Below are 19371 nucleotides of genomic sequence, written 5' to 3' on the forward strand. Positions count from 1 at the left end.
TCTTGATTTTTGCCTTTCGACGAATAGCTCATAATCCGGTCTTAGTGTGCACTTGTTTCAAGGAGTTGTAGAAAATGGAATTCTTACACATAAAACTACAGATTTTGCCAGCCCAGTCTTAAGCAAAGTCAAAAATAACTATTCCGTCACCTAGCTCGAAGCATTAGCCATAATCTGGGCATTCGATAAACTTCGTTACTATCTAAAAGGTAAACACACTACCGATCAACGTGCACTTCAGTTTCTTGTGAGAGGTAAACTAAATCATGATCGTTTAAAACATTGAGCTTTGTTCCTTCAGGAATTCAGTTTCACTGTGATTTACATTCCAGATACAGAAAACACTATTGCTGATGCATGTTCACGTGCATCTGTTGGTTTAATGCAGAGTGATGAGGAAGATTGCAATGAAAATATTTTAGTTTGTTATGTATGCAAAAAACAGCCTCTGAAAACTTTATTTCATCTCCATTATGTGATATTGCTCATGACAGGAGAAAGATGCTATGTGGAAACCTGTAAAAGAGAACTGGGAAGCAATTCAAATACTCTGATGAGATAGTTGTACATAGTACGTAGCAACATTTTATTCAGATTTATTTATGTTGACAGTCCACTTTGGGTAGTGTGCATTCGAGACGAGCTCTTCAACAAACTCATTTCGTACATACTTCTCAGATACACACACGCTGGTGCTAAGAAATGTTTTCCAAAATTACAGGATACATGTTACTTCAACAATTGGAAAAGCGAATTCATACAGTCTTGGCAAAATGCAAAAGGCACAGAAAGGCAAAATCGTCTACTGTTTGCACAGAACACCGCTGTTTCCGATCATTACTATGAAACTGAGAGAATTAGCCGCTGTTGACATTTTAGGTTCAGTTACGAGATATAAAGTTCTTTTTGTAGATATTGAGCATCCCTCTAAATTTCTTTCATTCACACCTTTAGGGAAAGCAACTGAAAAATCTGTTTCAGTAGCGTTCGTAAAGCATTTTCTGAAAGAAGTAGTGCATGTTGACAAAGTAATTTCTCATAGTGGCCCAGAATTTCGTTTTAAAGCATGGCTAGAAACTTTGCAGAGTGTATTGCTGTCGTCAACACAGAAACTGTTAATTGCACTTGGATTTTCAAAATATCATTAACGAACTGCCAAATGATTCTGCAACTTTGCCTCTACTCCTTGAACTAAAGAATAAACCTATACCAGATCTTATAACACAATTAATATCCTTCACTGTACAACTACATTTAAGACACCGTGAAGTAATCGATTTAGCATTAGAAAACATCAGAAACGCCGCAGAGGATGTAGATGTAGATGTTCGTAGATGTAGAGGAAAGGAAGAAGCTGCAGAACCCGTTAGTGCACATGAGTGAACAGAGGTAGGTCATAAAGTGTTGCTTAAATTGCATCGTTTATCTCATAAAAGAAAGTCTTTAAGTAGGAAGTTTTTCTTGATGCACGAAAGTCTTTTTCGGATACGGCGAATAGCACATTCAAATACTGTAGAACTGGAAACTATACGCACACGTGAATCACGAGGACTTCATCATGTATCAAATATCAAAATATACAAAGAATAATATCCTAAAGGGTTTATTACTCTTTTTTAAACATATGCAGTGGCAGGCATAGGTGCCCTAGCTGTTGCACTGCATTTTCTTACTTTAGCTTTCAGCATTGTTTCATACCCTTCAGGTGATCAGCATATGTGTTAATTTTTCTTTTACTGTCAATCTACCATACAGTGAATTTTAATGACTAGTGACGATCTGTGATTTGTGTTACCTGAGGAAGGCTACTTTAAAGTTGCTAAGCATAGTCTGACAAGGTTATAATACAGTGGAAGTAGGATTTTTACTTATGAAGGACCTAATTGAAATTCAGGACTGTTATCTTAGATCGTGAGTTTTAAACTTTTCTTTTGTGGTCTTGGTATAGCAAATTAGACTTGGTTTTAAGGTTCTAAGATGGTGATATTTTTTTTTAGGTAGACAGTTTGCACATATTTTGAAGTTTCTTGTCAGTTGTGGTAAGTTGTTATGTACGTTTTGCTTTACGTTTACGAGGCAGAATAGAGTGTTATTTTTGAGGAAAGTGCATCAGATTACGTTTTCTGTAGGTACAAATTTTGTGACGTATGTTACCATTTTATAGGCATAGATGACTGCTGACTTTATTTTGGATAAGAGATCGTGTACGAGTGGTTCTGAATTGAGAAAGGTATTTATGATGGTAAGTAGTTTAACTAGGAAAGTTTCTGACTGACTGATGCTTGTTCAGCTATTTCGAAAGAATCTTGAAGAGTGATAATTTCACAGTTTTATGCGTACACATGGGAAATGTGGGGAAGATTTTGCGGTAAAGGTATGGAATATGAGGAGGAATTTTGCTTCCGAATTGCCATGTGAGGCTTATGATTTTAGTACGTTTTATGATCGTGCAACTATGGTATATTATGATAGGATTATGTTATATTATGTGAAGTGGATTACGATTTTAGGATTTTATGCTGAAGATGAATGAAAACTGTTGTTCTGAAGAAGACACACGAGGCATTATATACCGTTTAATTAGGAAGCAATTTTCTCGGCTATTTATTGTACAAGACAAGGTACACTCTTTAAACAGAGAACTCACAGCTGTACTGGATACATAGAGGTTCTGTTTGATCACACATTGTTCTATGGTAGAGTCAGTGATATTGTCAAGACAGATTTGTTTTGCCAGGACAGTTTTTCTGAGAAGACAGTATTACTGAAGTTTTGTTGCTACTGACGAGATGTAATATGACATGTAAGAGCCATCGATTATGGAAAGAACACGAGTTACAATTTGAGATACCAATCATACTTGCTATACACTTTGCAAGCTCCAGAAAACACGAAACAACAAGGTGACACCTGTTCATTCCAGCTGTTTGGAGATGAGAATGCATATCTTGATGTATCTATCGACCAATAAGCATGAATGGTTTAAGAAAGGTTTTTCCTCTGCTGCTGAAGTGTGCAGTTATATGATGAATGTTCTAGCTTAGCGAAGTTGTGGAATGAAATTGTCTCAGTGAAATATATTGTTTCTCTAGTTGTTGCTGTTTACACTTACTGAATTTTACTCTTTGTGTGTGACATGATCATAATGAATTTTTTTCTCTCTTGCGGAAGTGATGAAAAAACTCAGAACTGTATGCGTTTGTGTGAAGTTAACATTATTTTCGTATCGGAGTACGGCGTGCATTGCGAGTGAGCTACATTCTAACAACGAGAATGTTGCGTGTGTTCCAGAGAACTACACATTCTAGAAGACCTGGTCGTGTTCAAAATGTTTATCTATTGATTGCATATGAGTATGTTGTGCATTTTGACAGCTTTTTTCTTCTCAGCTTGTAGTATTTTTATACGTGTTTCAAGTTTACCTGCTACGTTTTTGTGCGTGTTATAAATAACTGTGCAAAATGAGTTACTTCAATTTCTTCTATGGTGACTTGTGAAGATTTAGGTTTAGCTATGGTAGTGATGCAATGCTGAGCCTAGCACCTTAAGTTATTTTCTCTTAACATTAAGCAATACTGAAGCTCAAGAGAAGTTACTTGCTTCATTTTCGGTTAATAAACCACTTGTTTCAGCTACTACTAAGCAGTTCGAGAATAAATCGTTGTTTTGTTACATACTAGAATAAGTATGTCAGTATCAGTTGCTTTATAAGATATGTCTCTTGAATGTTGTATTTATTTTACAGTTGTGACTACCTATGTATGGTCATACAGTTCCGACTCCACACGTGGACAAGTTGACATTTGACATCTGATGACATCGGCCTTGTGATGCTACTTTCTACTTTCTGTTCTATGATCATCATGTAAACATTAGTAAGATTTTTTTGTTGAGAAACGAAACAACTGTGCTGTAGTAATAAGGATTTACTTGTAATTATCACTTCCCCATATTCAATGTTAAATTTGTGAACTGACTACGTTAGCTTCATCTCAAGTCCCCTATAACGTATGTGAAGAAATTGCATGTATACACACATATATATTTTTCTTAGATATCTGCTATAGAAACTGGATAATATGAAATTTTGCTTTTTTTATTGACCTGCAATTTTGACTTTGATAATTTAAATCACAAGTGATTACTATATATGAACACTAGAATCAACAATAAATTGTAACTTTTTTAAAATATGGAGCGTTAACATCTTTGGACAAATCTGGATGTCATTCAGTGATGTTATATGCCACACACTTTGCGTGTTCTGTATCAAAACAAGTACTTTATGGTACACTATTTACTGTACCATCAGAAAATGAATCTATGTAGGACAACTCTGCAACCATGTTATTGACCTGGACCTAATATTTACAACTGTACTTTAAGAAACTTGCCAAACTTATGTAATTATCTGTGATCGTACATATTTTGAGTCATTTACTGAGCACTGAGCTTATGCGCCTATTCACATGACGCATAGTTTATATTCAGATGTATATAACTTACTATTATTCGTTTATTCATTTCGGTTATTGTGTCATATATGAGACTTTTGATGTTTCACATTGATTACGAGAACCTGTTTTCTCAAAGAGATACAATGCGTTATTATAGTATCATCAATTTTTTGGTATTGAACAAGATATACTTCTGACTTATACTATCAGTACTGATTCTGTAGATGACCTTTATGTGAATATGAAAAGAAGAGACACACAAGAAAATTTTGGTGTGGTTGTCAGTGGACGTAGTTTATGTAGTTAGTTCCTTAGTCTGCTTACAACTCAAACTTGTGTGTGCTCAGATAAATATATTAGCATTTCGGTGTGTAATATTTGCATCTACGCAACTGAAAGACATTTTTACACTCTTTGAGAACTAAGAATAACATTTTGTTATTCTATTAAATGAAATACTATCAATGCCATATAAGTATGAGCCCTTACATGCACAAAATGATAGTTGTATATTATTTTCCTTGACTACGTTGTACAGCATATCCATTTCCTATTATGTATGCAAGTCTTTTAAGCTTATGTTTAAGTGTTTCACAACTTTTGTGCGACTTTTGAAATTATTTTTCACATTTTAGTATCTAAGAATTTTGCATTTGCTGCTTGAAAATATTTTAGGCAAGAACCACCCCACAAAATTCTTAAAAGTGAAGGTGAGGATTATGAAAGTTGGACTTCCATAGTTTTTTGAAATGTTGGCAGCTGATTCCCCTGTTGCGTGCATATATGTATTCTGAGTCTGAGATATTATCACCACGAGTAGTAGCGAGCGAACAGTTGTTGACAGCAGCCGGACGCAGTCTGAAGTGGAGAGAAGCTATGCCTAAGAAAAGCCTGCCCTGACCATGTTAGTAGCGCCTGACGAGATTTTGGCCTTCATCAAGGATTTTGGTAATTTGCCTTTTTGTAGCACGTAGCTTTTGCTTGCTTGCGCACTGGAGGTATTTTGTCAGATTTGTGTATGCGTACATTGATGTTAATATTCGTATCTTTCTTGTAACCAGATACATTATTGTTGACTATAGACATTGTTGTAGAATTAAAGTTTTCAAAATTTTCAAGGAAACGAATGGTCTGTGTAAAGTTTGTCAATGTATGAAGCTTCATTTTTCAGAATATATTCGTAGTAAAATAAAGTCGTTATTGGTTCCTTTAATTTTCTACACTGTTTAAGACTTGTTGACCAAACCCGTCCTGATCATTCTATTTCTATATTTAAAACATAGGCGTAGTTGTATCAGTAGTTCTAACTACGCGTGTCGCTCTGCATGGATCGCAGTATTCCTCTGAATCTTTTTAGCATGTTGCGGGTCACGCAGTCGCGGCGACAAGACGAACTGAGCAGTCTGTTGGGTACAGGAGCATAGCAGTATAATGGTTAGGAGACGTTAGGGATTATTTTAGAATTCGCAGTCACATACTAGAGGACTAATTTTTCATGATTTGTTCGTGGTTAATTTCTGCTTTTCTTCTCCATCAGAACACTGACATATCTGATAGGAGGAGATTCCAAAAGTGTTTGAACATGGACGTCTGGGAATAAGAGTTTTCATAACACAAACTGTGCGAGTACATATCAGATTTTGTGATAATGGTAATAATGTTGCACTAGATTGCCTTGAGCTTTTAAAGAAAAAGGATAGGTAACGATAATATCCTAAAAGATTGAGGTAAACACATTTCCGTGAGTCTTTCGCCATGCTGTAATGATCATTACAAATTTTAATAAATAAAACTAACAACTTTCCACACCACTATGTAATCAATACAAGCACACACATAGCAACAGAAGAAATACTAAAAAGTGTTCTTAAAACTGTCATTTACTGATTTTCTGCGAAAGACCTCACTCTAAATTTTAAAACTTATTCATCTCAGTACATGTGTAGGTTTTACTCCCGTAACAAGTGTAGCACATGGTCAGAAAGCAATAAATAGTGTGTAAACTTCCAAATTACTTGGTTTCAGTGATGATTAGAATTTAACTGCAAGAAGTACACTTTCGAACTGCTAAACCACAGCTGCAAATCTTGGGTACAGGAAAATCAGTAAATTGTCATATTTTGCACATTTTCTTTCAGTTATGTGAGATGGAACAATGTTCTGCAGTAACTCAACCAGAAGAAAGAAAGAAATAATGAAGTGCATAATTACAGCACCAGAAGAAAAAATTGGATTCATTACTCAAACTGAGTTGCTCCTTGACGACACCTATTCCATAGAAGAATTTCTATTACAGTGATGTATCAAAGATGATGGGTAGAAATTGCTAATCACATCTGTGTATTGAAAGAGAGGCATGTAGCCATAACTGGAAATTAATTTGTGATGTGAATGTAAAGTGACATGGTCTATGTCGTTACCGATTATCGTGCAAATAAGCCATGGATAGTGAAAGTAACCAACGACCGTACAAAGTATATCATGAAGTTCAAACTTTACCAGCATCATTTAAAATGTCTGTCTTGTATATGTGATGAGTAACTGTTTTATCAGTACCCACTTCCATGCCCAACGCCGAAGGCCGGTAAGTAACTACAAAATATGTTTGAGCTCTCACGAGTCGTCTCGGGCGGACGCATGAGCTTGTATGAGCGTAAACGGAGGTGACGTCGCCGTCACAGGCGGCGGCAGCGACGACGGCGCCGGCGCCTGCTATCGACGGTGGCGGGTCACGTGACGGCGCATGCGCACTGGCGCGCACGCGGCGCGCCGGCCGCGGGCCGCGCGGTGTAGCGTCGCGACGCCAGTGTTGCCGCGGGAGCCCACACTGGCCGCGACGCCGGCGCCGACGCCGCCTCCGCCTCCGCCGCCGCATGCGACGCCGCCCCCGATCGCCGCTCGGCTGACGCTGCTCGCTACCCGCCAGGTGAGCGCCCGCTCCTGCCGCCAGCCGTTCCCTCACACACTGCGCCACAGTTGAAGTTGAAAGTTGCTCTTTCGCATTAGGGGATATGCTGAAACATAGCCTCGCTGCCCTTTAGAACTTGTCTGTCGGAGTCAAGTCGCTGCGGATGGCCATGCCGACGATAGTCCAATGTTTTCGCCTGTGCAACACATGTAGGTTTCCAAATAACTAAACTTTTCTCCAACAAATTTCAACGAATACTTAATGTCTCACTTACAGCTCGCAGTTGTAGACTGTGTAAGATACAGTACATAGAATCATATTTTCTTTGTTAGTACTAGTGCAACCGAGAATCTGAATTCCTACCCCAAATAAAGGTCAAGGATATACATGGAGCCCACTGCTTTTGCATTAACTAAGAGAACGCATGGTTAAACGATCGATTTATCATTTGAATTCATTCCATTGTTCTTCGATAGTGGTTATGAAATTTCATACGTAATGCATACGATATAGTTCGTTATTGTTGTAAATAAAATAAAATGTGTACAAATAATGTGATGTCATTACCGGTTTAGTACTTAATAGCTGCTGTCAGGTTTTCTTTAGTGTGCCACAAAATAAGCCTGTTGAATGGCTTCAGCATTTCTCCTGAAGTCAGAGCACGTAAAATCGTAGCACAACTGCGAATCCAGACTATTTAAAGACTATAGTTGTACCCCGGACACGTTAATTGCTTTAATAACTATTTAATGTGATTGGTTGCCGTATTTTCTCATCAGGCAGTTTAGTAATCTACGTGTAAGGATCCGACGATAGACGTACTGACTTGGAAATCATAGCACTTGTCAAGTTCTAGTGGTTGCATAAATTAGTTGAACGTTATAAAGCAGACGAAGAATTACATCATATTTCAACCATTCGTTTGTTATCAATGTAATTGCAGCTTAGGCTACATGGCACTGAAGACTGAAGTAATGCGAGCGCTTAGTACTATGGAAATAGCCATAGATGTAACACAACCTCAGGTACTTTTTACAGACCGTGGAACGTTTTGCTGTGTGAGGTGAAGAATTTGCTGGACCAAAATAACACACTTACCGAAAGGTACATCAGCTCAGTTACCTTCATGTGGGAGGGACGTGTTCCCACATGACGTCGACTTCCTTCATGTTCATAAACACAGTCGTAAGACAGAAATGGATTTCTTGGTTCCGTTTTTGACTCTCAGTGCCTTAAACTGCTCTTTTAGGTCTGGGTTAATCGGTCCCATTACAGAATCTTAGCGCTTCCTTTCGTAGAATTGTCCTAACTTTGCTCTTGCTTTATAAATGTGCAGCTCAAGTACGATATACAGGAATTTAGAGTTTTGTGACGTAATCCTGCTTTCTTAGTCTGAGCTTACAGTTCGAAATCTAGTGGGAAGTGAATCTGTTAGTAAAACAGCTACAAATGTCTGAAAGTTCATAATTATTCGTTTTGGTATTATAACGTGACTATATTTAGCCATACGATTTGGTATAAATGATCTCAATGTCAAGAATCATCTCTAAGGAGTTGAACATCGACGGGAAGCTAAACCCTAATTTTTATTTCTTTACGTCAAGAAACAATGTTAAGAACGAGAAGGTGGATGAAAATAAAAGGAAAGAAGACCGGAAAGAACAATATTTGGGCAAGACCTGCTCTAACGGTGGCGCGCAGAGTAGTTGGCCAAAATTGTCGTACGAGCGACTGCGGCTTTGGGACTCTTGGATATTGCGACAGCAGCTATGTTGTACTATTCCCTGCATAATGTACCGACACATATATCATTTAAGAAGATCGTATCCCAGATATGTAAATACTGATCCTGCCAAACGGAATAATCTAGTCATTTTGGTAGTCCACAAATGTAAATGTCCTGTCAGAACTTTATGATTTTTCTGCGTTACAAACAGCGTGGATTAAAAGTAAAAAGTTCAGATAACTGTTGATGTTTGGAGGAAAAAAAAGTGAAAACTAAAAGAACGAATCAATCGATTTAGACATAGCAGAGTGCTATAATTTCAAATACTACACATTGATGCAGTTCGAGGTATCAAATACAATACCACAACGTGTGTACTGAGCAATCCTATACAATGTTAAGTGTATCACATTTTAAAAGTAATATCTCTGTTTATTTATGGCCTGTGTGACGGTTAGTAGTACCTAAAGCAAACGCGAGTGAAACATCTACGACAAGAAGCTCATTCTGAATTACGTTCTTATAAAATATTCTACCACAAATCTGAAAGAACAGAATAGATACTTATGTGAATAGATTAATTTGTTTCGTCTCGTTCTGGAATAATGAAACGTTTACAGCTGATATATTCAGTCCGACGAGTCGAGTCCCAGTCGTCTATATGCCATTAACCAGTAAATATTACCTCTGGCAGAATTCTTGAAACTTGTGAACTCGGGTATTATAAATGTTTTGTTGAGTAGATCGTGCTCATTTTTATATTTCTTGTGACCTGTTGATAATAATCATTTAAAAAGTATCGAGAAAGTGCAAAGTAGAACACCTAGAAGAAGTAAGAAAATGGTGCTTAAATAAATTGTTTGAATCAGTTTTACGTCACCTGCTTACCTGCAAACGTCTGACAGCTTAAATTCATAAGAAACGGAGAACCAAAGAATAAACCTTATAGAAATTGTGAAATATCAACAGAACAACAAGCAAAAAAGGGTGGGGGGGGCGACTGTTCAAAGCTCACATTTTTGCACCTCTGTGGAATAAAAATTTGCTGAGGTTTTACATTCAATATTATGTTGCACCATCCATGTTCTCTAACAACCTTCGATGCTCCTTAGTACCAAATCCACAAGGTGGCTTGGACTTCGCCGCTCATGTCTGTACCACACACTGACAGAATCACTGTTGAGGATATCTAGTGTGTGAATAAAATTTCTGTTACGACCCAAATCAATTTCCAGTTCGTAACACTTAAAATCAGCCAGGATCATAACAGCAGGTAGTGCACGTCACTTCATTCGGTTCCTTCTTGCCACCAAGTGAAAGTGTTCATGAGGTGACGCGGTGTACTTCTCCTCTCTCTCAGCCCCTGCACACTTTTCGTGGTACAACTCCTTTGCTTCATATTTGGCACAGATTTGATGTTGCGCAGTCACTATATATTTCGCTCAACAAAATCCATGCATTGTATCTTACTTCTCTGACTGTGAGGATTTTTCCACCAAACATTTCGTTCTTCTTATTTTCTTGTTTCTGCAAAAATATTTTCAGGAGACGTGAGGAGTACTGCTTGTCGCTTCCTTCTCGGTGGATTGTGCTCCGTTTGTTTCTTCAGAGGTAGAAAAAGTTCACGGTAAGATACTGAAGGTGATTCTGCCTGGTTTTCGGTGCCGGTTTCTGATGACTAAAAAGGAAATCATCTTTAAACAGAACATATGCACTGAATGCGTAAATCGCAGTTGATCTTAACCCACTCTCAACAACAGCCGCAGTCGCTGCTTTCAGTATCTTTCCAAAAGAGATCTTGTTGATTTTCCTTCTCCCCTGATTGTTTCTCATTAAAGTATTACGCTCATTGTGATACTATGGCTTCAATCACTTGAAAAATGATGTATCTAATGACTGAATTCGACGAATTGTATGGGTAGGTAAATAAATTTTGTTTACGTCATTTTCCTTGCAAAACTCCAATGCCTCTAATCTTTTATAGAAAGGGTGTTCATCGAGAAGCAAGAGACATCTTCCAGGAACGCTATGAGCTTGGTAAGATGCAACTACTTCAAAACGTCATCTTCATTTAACCGCTAGGAAATTCAAGATAAAACATTTTGTCTTTTAATGTTGCCACTGGCCGAATGAAATTTTCTGCAGCGTTCATACAAGCACGTCTGCAAAAACACAGCATTGCAACTTTTCGCCGCAAATATTTCCTTGTGTGGTTTATTATTGATCTGAAAGCGGTATCTGTCACAGTTGTAAATTAACTATGGTGGATCAATCAATCCTCCAGTATTTTATCCACTGAAGTAAAATATTGCGCAAGGTCATGCTTATTAAGGCACTTGCATGATACGAAGTGAGACCTTTGGTTCTCCTTAATTTCATTTCAGGGTTGCACTTGCAAAAACCTATAAGCCAATCAGTTACTGCTGTCTGATGTAGCATTAGAAAACTTATGTTCGATTCCATTTTTCTCTGAGAAAAAAGGCAGCTTTTCTTGCGATGTTAGATTGCAAACAGAACCCACAAGCTGAAAGCGTAAACATCCGTTCTAATAACTGCGTACCCTGTTCGACGGTAAACCTAGTTTGTTCACTCTTCTTCTCCAGCTGATTGTCATTACCACTTTGTAGACGACGGTGAGGACGTGAATGAGGCACCCCAAATAGTTCTGCAGCATGACGAATGCTCTTCCCTTGGCGGAAGACAGTAATAGCTCAGCGCGTATTGTCTTCAGTTCAACCGTCTTCATCATTCCCCAGCTGCGAGAGGATAGTAAAAAAGAACTCAGTAAAACGTGCTGTCGCTACCCTGACTTAATTTAGTGTCCCTGTTCACGAAAAAGCATAGTTTCTAGTCTACAGCGGTTAGTAACACTGAAACCATTTTCCATGAACAGTAAAGTACCGTAGCCTCATTTAGATTACCACTTTAAAATCAACCACAATAGAATACATAAAAACCATAACGGTTAACTAACTAGACTAAATTTAAAGAAAAAATATTAGAAATCAGAAGATCCTGTTCCTCTTACCTTCAATAAGGGGTGTTCCTTCTGGGGAGTTCAGAATACCAGACTAGACTGGCACTTCTTTAGACGGTTTTCTGATACATCAAATTGAGACTGGGATCTGGAGATATCACATTCTTATGTGCAGTAGTTTTCTCCTGAGGAATCAAATTCTAAAACTGTCCTTACCTTACCATTGTCCATGCTCGTATAATACTAGCCCAGAAAATGACGAATTACCTCTATCCTGAACCTGTGGGACTGTACATCTGAGACGTGCATTGGCATCTGGTTGACTCGACTGTTACTAGACAACTTCAACACTCCTCGGTAAAAAGCATGCATATGCCGTTGATCCAGGTAGGTACGCAGACCCCTACCTACCTTCTCTGTGCGCCACGTTCTTGGTTCTTAATGGATGGCTAGAGACACAGTAGATCGTGTGGAGACGGTTGCGTAGTGTGTGTGTCGACATGGCCGTCCCAGTCAACCTACGTACAGACAGTGCACAAGTCCTTTCTCATGAGGTATCGGCGAACCGTGATACATAAGTAACGGTCTTCAGCGTTTTTGTAGATAGCGGACGACCACCATGAGGTGGATCTTCAATCCTTTGTATCTAAGAATAGAGCTTCAATGCTACAATGATGTCAGTGTGATGTTAATCTACATCTGTCTCTATATGATTAGTCCGCGATTCATACTTCAGTGCCAGGCAGAGAGTTCATCGAACCCTCCTTCAAACTATTTTCCTGCATTGCCACTCTCTATAAACGCAGGGGAGAAACGATCATTTAAAGCCCTCCATGCGGGCTCTGATTTATCTTATTTTATTATGATGATGATTTTTTCCTAAGCAGGTGGGCACCAACAAAATATTTTCACATTTCGAAGAAAAAGTACGTCGCAACGAAAAACGTTTTAATGATTGCCACACCAATTCGCATATCACATCCGTGACATTCTCTCCCCTGTTTCGCGGTTACGTTCTTTAGTCTTCTCCAACATTCACTGTGTGTCCTATCTGGTAAGGATACGGCCCAGCAATACTGTGGTAGAGGATAAACAAACGTAGTGTAGGCAGTGTCTTTAGCAGACCTGTTGCACTTTTTACATGTTCTACCAACAAATCGCGGTGTTTGCTTCGCTTTCTCCACAACATTATCTATGTGATCCTTCCAATTTAAATTATTCGTAGTTGTAATCCCTGAGTATTTAGTTGAATTTACAGCGGTTAGATTTGTCATTCATCGCGCAAGCGGGGTTTAGCGGATCCCTTTTGATAGGCCTACATTTTTCACTGTTCACAGTCATTTGCCACTTTCCGCACCATACAGATATCTAGATGATATATATTCGCAGCTCTGAGTATGGACAACCATCAGCTTTATAATGGAATGACGAGAATGAAAATTTGTGTCAGGCTATGATTCTTCCCTAATCCGAGCTTGTGCTCCGTCTCTAATGACCTCGTTGTCGACGGGACGTTAAACACTAATCTCCTCCTCTCCTCCTCCTCCAACCCGGATTTCCCGCTTATTGTGAGCGGTCGCCTTACCATTAGGCTACCCGGGCACGACCTGACCCAAACATCTTTGTCGTCAACCACCACTTTTACATTCATTACGTATATGTTACGAAATCGTACTGCAAATCGACGTTAGCGCTATAGGTCTGTAATGCAGTGCACTATTTCTATTTCCTTACTTGGATTTTGGCGTGACTTGGGCAACTTTAGATAGTGATCTCTCGACGAGCGAGTGGTTGTATATAATTGTTATGTATGGAGCTATTGTATCACTTTACTCTGGAAGGAACTTACCTGGAATATAATCTCGATCGGAGGCCTTGCGTTTATCATGTGATTTAAGCTGATTGGCTACACTGAGGATAACTACTTCTAAGTTACTCATGATGGCAGTTCGCGAGGTATGTTGCCAGACTGAATATCGTACGCAAGCTGCATTCTTCTGTTCGTGACTGGAAACACAGTCCACTGTCCTGAATTGCTGTGACACATAACTTTAAACGAGTGACTGGCCGTATGTAGCAATTTTTTGTGATGGAAGGAGTATTCAGAGAGATCTTTCCCAAACAAAAGCTTCTGGGTGATGGAATTTCTGTTTGAGCATTTTATATTAGTTAATCACGACTTTATTAACAACTAATATCATGTGTATCTTCCTTTCAGCTCGAAGACAGCATGAATTTGTTCAATCAGACGTAGTAATAACATGTGGATAGCTCTTTTGCGGTATAGAAAGCAATGCTTTGCCTGTCTGATCTTCTCTGGATCTGTGTATTATAATGTAACGTGTTGCAAATAAATTCCGCACTTGATCTGTAATGTGAATCATTAACGCCAATATATGGGGTACTTAACGAACAATAGTAACTTTTTAGGAGGATGTCGTATATGTTATTTGCAGTAAACCATTCTACGTAACATGTATCCAATACAAAGGTACGATTCTTAGAATGTAGCCCATATAAATGCAAAACCAGTTAAGCAAATGCAGATGATGAAGTTCAAAATTCATGCATTTCATTTCCGACTTCACTATATTTTCCGATTTTTTTGGCAACATAACGCGTAGCTCTTCTGATGATGTCTCCACAGGCAAATATCTGAAGTGATTAGCTTAGTGTAACTTGGTGGCCAAGGATCGTGACCATTTCTGCCCACCGGCCTTTCGCGGAATGTTGGTTTTCGTAACAACCAGAATGCGCAGAGTCTCCGTCATAACTACCGCCGTACCCAAAGGACCATTTCAAATAATTCTGGAAGTTCAAGAACGCTTACCTAATGGAGCCTTGTACAATGAAGTTGTAATACAATAGTTCCAGTCAATTGACTGGCTACCATACCACACTTTAATAGAGAGACGTTCTTGAAAGTATCACCACAAAAGCGTTGGCTTTTCGTCGAACCAGCGATGTCGGTTGCGAATGTTGTTGATAATGGCACGATTCAAAGTGGCCTCATAAGTACAAAGTGTTGATGTCAGTACTCGACGATATGCAATTAGTAAATATCGCAGTATTCTGACTACATCTCCCCGTTAAATAATGCTAGAAGACCTGGATACCTGATGTCCACCATAACCCTCTATGTTCGTAAATAGTCTGTTCATGCTTGTTGAAACGCTATTTTCTACCCACTGAATAACGTCCTCAGCTTCAAACGCATACTATTCATTTCCACATGAGACATGACTGCTGAACGGTACTCCAGACAGTACTACGTTTCGTGATTATGCATAGTCCATTATTTGTGGATCTTACATAACTGAATATAACAGAACCAACGGAGTATCAATACTGGTAGAGATTGCACAACGTAGAAATTTTTACCTAACGTTTTTTGCAGCACCAAAAGAGGCTCTGAATTGAAAAAAAAATGATGTCGTGAATTCTCCACGCATGGAAACAACTCATCATTCTTTGCCTGAGAATGACATGAGAACACCGTAGCTGCATGTACTGCAAGTCTGTTGCCTTAGATGGTAGCGACTGTGTATGATACTTCACGCACGTATATTCCACTTGCATTCGTGGTGGGAAAAACTGGAGTGGAGATGGGGAGTAAAGCAGCAGTTTATGTGTGAGCAGTAACACACTAGTGCATAAAATGTATACAGCAATTTCTCCGAACTTACTGTAAACCTCACACAGTTAATAGAGGTTGATTTTTATACGTGATGTGGATACTTTTCTTCCAGAACCCTGCCCAGCAGTTGTGGTCCTCTCCTTGTAAGTACCATGTCATTCTAGTTGCAGTTCATGCTGAAGTTACGCACTATTTGAGACCGAATTATGTACAAATTGAACTACAAGTAACCAAGAGGCAATTTTTTTTTTTTTGAGTCATCAGTCCTCTGGCTGATTTGACGCATCCCTTCATAAATTCCTCCCGTGTGCAAAACTCATCTGACAGTACTACTTGCACTCAAAGTAATTAATTATTTATTTGTTTCATTCAAATCTCCCGTCTTCATCCACAATTCTTCCCCTCCATTGCTCGTATTTATACTATAAAGTTGATGTGCTAACATGTATCGTATCATCATGTCCCTACTTCATGTCAGTGTTTCATTGATGTTCCTTTCTTTGCCGATTCTGCGACGTACCTCTTTATATCCTTATCTGATCAGTCCACCCAATTTTCAACATCCCTCTGTAGCACCACATCTCTGACTTCTCGATTTTCTTCTTTCAGGTTTCCCTCCGTCCGTTATTCATTGCCATACAACGCTGTGCCTCAAATTATTCTTCAAATTAATGGCAGAGTTTAACGCTGGTAAACTTCTTTTCGTCAAGAATGCCTTTTTTGCCAGTACTAGTCAGCTTTTTATGTCCAGTTTGCTTTGTCCGTCGTGTGATTTTTTTCGAAACTATTGGGGTTGCTTCACTTCATCTAGATTTTGACAATTTTGTCGCAGTTCCCACTTCTGCTTCTTGTCATTACTTTTGTCATTTTTCGATTTGTTCTGTATATTTGTTAGATTGTTCATTCTATTCTCATTCACTTACACAGAGGCTAACAATCACATGAGCGAATCTTATTGATATCCTTTCACCCTGATTTTAATCCCACTCTTGAACCTTTTATTTCCATCATTGATTCTTTGATGGATAGGCTGAACACTAGGAGTGAAAGACTACTTCTTTGTATTACACCCTCTTAATGCGAACAATTCATTCATGGACTTTAATTCTTATTTTTCGCTCTAGATTCTTGCATGTAATGTATTTTACCCACTCACCTCTCTGGCCTCCTTTTCTGTAGCTTATTTTCATATTCCTCAGAATTTCGGACATATTTCTATATTAATTTTCCCTAGGTGACAAATCATATGAAAGTGTCTCGATTTTTTTAAGTTCTTTTTTACATTATCAAACGCAATGTTAGAATTCTGTCTTGATACGTTTATATTTGTGACAGCCAAAGTGATCGTCATCTAAGCTAGCCTTAATTTCCTTTTCCATTCTTCTGTGTCTTATTCTTATTAGCAAATTAGGTCTATGAGCTGTTACGTGGATTGTACGATAAATCTCACACATATCTGGCCTTGTTGCCTTTGGCACGTAACATGGTATATTTCCAATCTCATAGAGTCTACCCGCGAACCTGAAGACTCGTTTTTAAAAATTGCGACGGATTGTTATCTATCTCTTCTGGCTTATATGATCGCATGCGTATCAAAGCTTTGTTCGGCTCCAAGACTGGATCTCATATACTTCTATGTCGATTCTCATTTCTTCCCTAACGTTTTCAGACAATTCCTCTCGCTCCTAGAGACCTTCGATTACCGGCGGGGTCAGGGATTTTCTCTGCCTCGTGATGACTGGGTGTTGTGTGGTGTCCATAGGTTAGTTAGGTTTCAGTAGTTCTAAGTTCTAGGGGACTGATGACCATAGACGTTAAGTCCCATAGTACTCAGAGCCATTTGAACCATTTAAATCCTAGAGATCTTCAACGTACTCTTTCAATCTACTCGCCCTCTCGTTTGCTTTGAATAGTGAAATTCGCACTCCGCCCTTAATTACGTAGTCCTTGCTTTAATTATACCAAAGTTTATTTTGTACTGTAAGCTGTATCAGTCTAACGATGACATTTTTCACTTTTTTCTGTAACTATTTCGTGTTCGCTTTCCTGCGCTTCCAGTACATTTAGTAACTTATATTGCTGCATTCGTTCTTCCCGTGGAAATTTTTTGTACTTCCTTATTTTGTCGATCAGTTGTATTTCTTCTGTTACCGTGGTTTCTTCGCTGTTACCATACTTGTAGCTATGTTGGTCTCTCCAACTTTTGTAATGGCCCTTTTCAGAGAGGTCCACTGCTCTTCAACTACGATTTTGATGCCCCAGGCTGTGGCTAAGCCATGTCTCCACACTAAACCGGCCGGAGTGGCAGAGAGGTTCTAGGCGCTACAGTCTGGAACCGCGCGACCGCTAAGATCGCTGGTTCGAATCCTGCCTCGGGCATGGATGTGTGTGATGTCCTTAGGTTAGTTAGGTTTAAGTAGTTCTAAGTTCTAGGAGACTGATTACCTCAGATGTTAAGTCCCATGGTGCTCAGAGCCATTTGAACCATTTGAATCTCCGCAGTATCATTTCTTCCAGGAGTGCTAGTCCTTAAGGTTTCGCAGGAGAACTTCTGTCAAGTATGGAAGGTGGGAGATGAGGTACTGGCGCAAGTAAAGGTGAGAGGACGGGTCGGTCATGCTCGCGTAGCTCCGCTAGTGAAGCACTAGCCCGTGAAACGCAAAGGTCCAGGGCTGGAGTCCCCATCCATCACGTAGTTTTAATTTCCCACTCAGTTTCATATCAGAGTACACTCTAACGCACAGGAAAATACATTGTGGAAATTACTGAATAACGTTTGGTATTTACAGCTTACAGAAAACACACGCAGAAGAGCAATATATATGAGCTCGACAACTGTTATTACAAAACAATATTTAGTCCATGTCTATTTCGCACATATCGTATTCTCAACAACAGCACTCATAGTTGAACGAAAAAAAATAATAAAGTGAACTGAAGAGAGAACCTGTATGTTCGTGGGTGGACCTCCGCGTAAGATTGTACTTTTAAGTTATGTCACATTCCATATTAAATATTGTAAGCAATTTGATGTCTATGGATAGGAGAACTGATTATTTCAGTGTACAAAGACTGTTTTGGGGGAAAGACTCGCGCAAAGCACAAGGCTTTTGATTTATCGACAGAAACGATGATCACGTTTGTGGGTTTCAAGACATCAGCGTACCGGGAGATCTATCTGGGGAGCACATAACTTGGGAATGCATTCTGTACGTGGAGACAGTAACTAGGTCACCAAAGAGCACCAGATATGTGGGATACTGTAAGCTATACATAACCATAATATAATATCCATCCACAGTCCCTGACGAACACATGGGTGCCGGTCGACCGCCGTGTCATCCTCTTCCAGTGACTTCATAGGACACTGTAAGAAGTTACGTGGGATCAGCACGCAACTCTCCTGGCCGTTTCCAGTTTTTGTGATCTGTAGCTGCTACTAATCCGTCAAGGAGCTCCTAAAACGGCATTTCGCGGCTTCGTTCACCTAGTTTCCGTCCTCACACTGAGAAAAAATACTTGGCGGTACTAGGAATACAAGCCGAGTCCTCCGCATGATGCTAACGACTCAGCTAAGGAAGCTAACACTCTTATCCATACCATGTAACATATCATGTATCATACTGGCCACACAGTATGAGGATAGAGTCTCAATTCGCCTATGCG

General features: G+C 39.1%; 1 protein-coding gene across 1 annotated transcript in view; it reads left to right on the forward strand.

The window, feature by feature from the left end:
- The first annotated feature begins 7278 nt into the window (after positions 1-7278).
- The window catches only part of LOC126272633 (CCN family member 4), a 370610-nt gene continuing 358517 nt past the window's right edge, over positions 7279-19371 (forward strand). Inside the window, exon 1 of the mRNA XM_049975652.1 lies at positions 7279-7383. The gene's annotated coding sequence lies outside the window, so the exon portion shown is untranslated. The remainder of the gene's footprint in view (positions 7384-19371) is intronic.

The sequence above is a fragment of the Schistocerca gregaria genome, chromosome 1 (genome assembly GCF_023897955.1).
Source record: "Schistocerca gregaria isolate iqSchGreg1 chromosome 1, iqSchGreg1.2, whole genome shotgun sequence".
NCBI classification, from domain to species: Eukaryota; Metazoa; Arthropoda; class Insecta; order Orthoptera; family Acrididae; genus Schistocerca; species Schistocerca gregaria.